This window comes from Mya arenaria, chromosome 4, assembly GCF_026914265.1.
Source record: "Mya arenaria isolate MELC-2E11 chromosome 4, ASM2691426v1".
NCBI lineage: Eukaryota > Metazoa > Mollusca > Bivalvia > Myida > Myidae > Mya > Mya arenaria.
Genome location: NC_069125.1, coordinates 45,650,352 through 45,655,930, shown reverse-complemented (window position 1 = coordinate 45,655,930; position 5,579 = coordinate 45,650,352). Strand labels below are relative to the sequence as shown.

The 5,579-nt window shown below is 35.6% G+C and overlaps 1 pseudogene; it reads right to left on the bottom strand.

Moving 5' to 3' along the window:
• Window positions 1-468: 468 nt before the first annotated feature.
• LOC128230853 (noelin-3-like) lies at window positions 469-4,890 on the bottom strand (annotated as a pseudogene).
• Window positions 4,891-5,579: the final 689 nt, after the last annotated feature.

Genomic DNA, 5,579 nt, shown 5'->3' with positions numbered 1-5,579 from the left:
CCTATACTGACTACTGAAAATATATTTATGTGTAATAAGATTGATGGACGATAAACTGTACTTTTAAGCCAAAGAACACTCTTCCCCTTCATTTATTATATTAGATTCAATGGGTTTCGTACACAGGCATACATGTACTAACAAAATATACATAACATTGACAGAAACAAGCATTTCAAATTTGCATAACAGCATAAACGTATATAAAAACCATAACAGTGATTAAGTAAAATAATAATGAATCCCTATTAAGTAAAAATATCGAAATATGCAAGTGATGTGATATACACTCGTATTTACATTTTTGTACTGATTAAAGTGACTTTTAACATACAGAAGTAGTATGGAATAAATTAAACAGGTGATATTTAAATGTTATACTATACAGTTAGTATTTTGATATGTACATCCATTTATGGACATGCACATGTTTGATACACGCCATGTTATCGAAGAGTAAGCAGTGTTTAAGGCTCCGCAAAACGTTTGAATACAATGACTTCACGTATATGATTGCATATAACGACATTTCACATCAGTCTATGGATCAGAATCATCTACAAACGACACGGGAAATATTTCCACTCGACCGTTGTTCCAAGAATACAAGGGTTTATCGGAAGGGCTGTAGTCAAGTGCATACACTTTTGCATAATCTCCACTCACTGAATTCCTGAATGGTAATACCCCCGGTTCTAAAACCTTCCCTCTGGTTGTGCGTGTGTCAAACGTGTATTTGATGAACGTAGGAACTTCGTCGTATGCGTTAGTAGCGTACAAAATGACACATATAATGAACGCATTACCAACGTGTTTTTTTTTGCTATCTCAGTAACCCACGTGTCCTCAAACGACACATCTTCATTAAGTTTACTAATAACAATACACCCATTTGATGAGTTTGTTGCATAAATTACCCATAAACCTGTTTCGTCGATGTGACTGTTTTTGCCCGATTGGTAAGGAAATGAGTCATGTACGCCGACATGTTCAAGCTGCCTCTCCCCTAGAAAGCGAGCCTCTGCAAGACTGTACTTTACTATTTTATTGGTGAACATTTTCTGGCAGTACAGTGCATGTTTAAAAACCACGTGACCCGTACCCACGCAAGAGGAAGGTTACGAGATCGTTTTGTCCAGCAGCTCGAACTTCAAACCTGCAAAAGGGAGCAGAAATATCAATCGTGCAATAATAATCCTAATTAGATGACATTGATTTAATATAATATTCATTGATTTAAAACATCAAGAACAAAGTATACATCGAGGGATAGAAGCGAAAATGTTATCTGATTTTAGTATCACTTCAAGCTTGTTCTATTTTGTCCCTCCATATAAACTGTTTGAAAAATAAGTAGTTCCCACAACCAGAAAACGACACGTTCGTCATCTACAACCAATAACTCTATATAGGCTGTTTGAACTATGATTAGTTTACAAAATCCGGTCTGCAATAGGAAAAAAAGGAAACACATTTCACCGCATTGACCAGCTGTTGGTGTATGACAGGAAATCATATTTATCAGTTCATTCAATCGCGTATGAGTGTACCAATACCAAATTAACTTACCTTTAATTGAAGTGTATTGTGACAGTTCGTTGATGTTTGAGAAGCTGTACATGACCCAGATTTTTAAATGGCGTGTGGGGGTCAACCATAATCTGGCCCTCGTCCACACAACACACCACACTCGCTGCCGTTGTCGCTGATCTTGCGGAGTTGTTGCGGACAGAACACTGAATATATATATAATATGTAAGGGGGAGGCTCCGGATACGAAATCAACAAATATGTTGGGCATAACCAAATACAATCTTAATGTATTTAAATTGGAAACTAAAGTCAAACATCACCCTTGTTTTGTGTTTGTTTAACTTTAAATGCCACAAAACCGATAGTATTACTTTCGTCTTTATTACAAAATGTTTTGATTTAAATTGTGCATTAATACATACAAAAAACTCCTCGTACATATCAACGCTTATAATCAGTGTATAATTGATTTAAGAGCTATGCATGTTGTCGATATATGTTTAAAGGGGCTTATTTCATGTCGTATCTGTCTGAAAGATGCCCGTGATACATCCTCATGTGTTCGACAACAATCCTTTCCAGTGATTAATTGCGATAGATGCGCTCAAAGGAGATTATTGGTATATTTCGACTAATGTCGATGAATGATGCATATTCAATGAAACCGAACCGAATGGACCAGAACATACCAAACTCCTTTGGGTATGATGAAAGATTCTGCTTCTTTTGAGCACAATTAGAAAATTGAATATATATATATATATATTGAATTAATTGCGAACTGTCTACAGCCGCATGATTACGTTTTACGGAGATCTCTTTTATACTAAAACGTTGTGTATTTTTGTTCTTTTCAATTACAGTGTTCAATTTAGAAACAAATTGGGCTACTTGTCTTTTCTCCAAAGAATGCACCATGCTCGAATCCCCCGGGCATCAATTTGGTTATGTCATAGAGCGTCTGATTTATGACGTCAGCCCTGAGGTCAAGGTCAACACATAATTCATATAAAAAAGCTATATTACTTTGCTATCTTTATGCAGTTATTAAGCCTTTCTTTTGGAACTTAAATCAAAATAAATGGCAAGAGGTTTTGCACTTTCCAATAGGCAAATAGCATCACTGGTGACTTAAACGCAAGATCTCCATATATATATATATATATATATATGAATATTTCGAGTTAGAATTTTAGCCCAAAATGTAGTCCACATTTTACAAAGACATAGAGAGAACGTAAGAAAACCCAAACAGTCATCATGAATGTCACAAGAAATCGTTTATATCGATATATCAAGATGGCTGGGAGGAAAACTTTATGTACTTTTTCGGTATATATTATTTGGCGATATACAGTTCGCGATCATTTCAATGCTGAAATTCCTAGCATTTTGAATTCCTACATTCTGATTGTCGTGAAAATGGATATCATCATTGTTTTAATGTTTGTATCGCCGTGTATGGTAGCAACAAGTTTTGAAAATAATAATCCAAGGGTTCATTATAACGCAATCGTCAAAAAAAGGATATTTTGTCAGAGATAGCATTTAGCATATGTTATGTATGCCATTGCCACTAAACCGGGTTTATGTTTAAACGTTTTGCTACTGAGCATGTTTCTGTAGCTTTTTGCATAAATATGGAACTTCTTTTAGAGCTAAGTTCTTTTTCTTACAAGCATCTGGTTTATTGTATTTTGACCGAAGAAAACGTCAATCCAGCATTCATTTTGTTCTGATTCCTTGCCTGACCACATCTAGATTGGTTCGATTGTATTGTCATGGATAAGAATTTCCCTTGAAAGCACTCTTTGAACATTTTTATCAGAACAAGAAATATTTCGTGTGGTATTGGAATGGTTTACACATCTATAATTCAATAAAACATACGGCAATCGTAATTCAGATTTATATAAATAATCTATAGAAATACACAAGAGACACCATAAAGAGCTATATATAAGTCCGCAGGTCCGCACTATGTAAGAACACATATATACTAATTGTACTGTTTTGTGATACTCTATAAATCATATTGGAAAGGACGTATTTTGACGAAGAATGGCTACTTTCTTCGTCCAATTGATGTTTATGCTTTCGCTATATTTAAAACCGTCACACTTACCAGCAATAATGGCCTCTCTGACAAGCTGGGAGTTGATCTCATGCTGTCGAATGGTATTAAAGTCATTCTTCAGCTCCTCGTCCCCTCGCTGCAGGAGACTTGTCAGATTGATCAGGTTTGTTATCTGCAGGGAAAGGTCCTCGCGAACGTTCCTCAGAAGCTTTCCCGCCTCGTTCAGCTTCTTAGTAGCCCGTGCACCCTAATCGTTCAGCGAGGAACACTCGACCTAAAATGTGCAGGAACTTATTTTATACACAATAAAACGGTTATAAGTTTACCTCGTCGCCTCTTTAGCCATAGCTAAATAATATGTCTTGGTCCTGCGCTACCACCCCCCAAACCCCGTGTTTGAAAAATCTGTACTAAGCTTTAACATATTTTAGTGCAACATGCTTGAAAGGCTTGTACTGTTTCTGTCACAATGTTATATAAGAAGTTGCTTTGTTATGTAGCCTCTCGGAATCTGCAGTTTTCAGGACTTCTTTTTCAACACGCTGATCGGCTTGCATCACCTTTTGTTTCGTCTAGCAAAAACAAGGATTAACTTTCGGAAGAAACACGGAGAAAGCTCATTTGTCAAATTATCACTGCATCAAAATAAATGTAATTAAATTTCGCAATGTTACCATTGGAAACGCAAACAAAGTTATCACATTAAGATATTTTAACAAACATCTTTTATATGGCAACACACACTTATCCGTTTATCTGAATACCAGTAATGGCAATGTATGTTCTTGGTTTCTATTACAATTAGAGAACATGCAAAAGCTATTACCCTATAATACATTTTGATTTCATCAGATATGTTTCACTACCATTTTCATGCATGCTCTTTTATCGCTACAGCGGCCCGCTATATTTAAAACGTGGTGAGTAAAAGGTTTATAGAGACTTAAGAACTTGGTTGAAAATATGCGTCTCTTTTTCCTAAAAAAATCAAGTACTTTTGAGCTGAAAATGTAGACACAGTCAATTTTTCCCTTGAATACATGAGTTGTCGTTCGTACCATAATGATTGTCTCGTCATTAAATAAACGGTGTTACTTTTGACATTAATAATGTAGACACAGTCTATTTTTTACAGAGTTGTCTTTCGTACGTTTGACAGAAGCGCGCGAGTTTCTGATTTTCGCAACGTTTCTGGCGGGTGGTGCTAAAAGCCGGTACCCGGTATTCGGTATCGCCCGGTACCCGGTACCACTTTTCGATATCGGATTATGTGCTACCATGATGTAATCAGATGACTAATCTCATTATGACATGGACGCTTTTATTGCCTTTTAAACGTATCATTATCGGACAAAGATCTCTGTTGTTGGCGGTATGCTTTAGGTTAAGAAAATAGTTTGAGTTATAAAGCAATAACTGTTTTGCGGAGTGCAAAATAATACCAAAACACTAATTATTTTATTTCATTTCTTTCCAAATCTGTTCCCCAAATATCACATTAAAATCAAAAGACAATTATTATTGAAATAGAATCAATTGTATTCAAGATAGGTCTCTTTGAATTCTTTCATAGCCTTGACTCGACATCAGCCATCACCAACTTCAAAATATTTACATGGTAGATCTGTTGGTGGGCCCGCTGTGATACTTTGTATCACAGTTTTTCTTGTTTTATTTCTTTCCTACTTCATATAAGACCACATCTATAAACCTAACGAAAGTAGACAATAGATCGTCGGATAACGCTGGACTGGATACTTGATATTGATTGCTTTAAATTATGGGTATTAGGCGAGCTCATTCAGTAAAATTGTTTGCTCCCAACAGATGTCTTAACTACTTGTTTAAAGTTCTGAAACTTCCTGATGATAGATATGTAAAGTTATGCTATTATATGTTGAAACTATATGACAGTTTAGGAAATGAAAATTGGGTAAATGTAAAATGATTGGAAATTTGTATACAAATG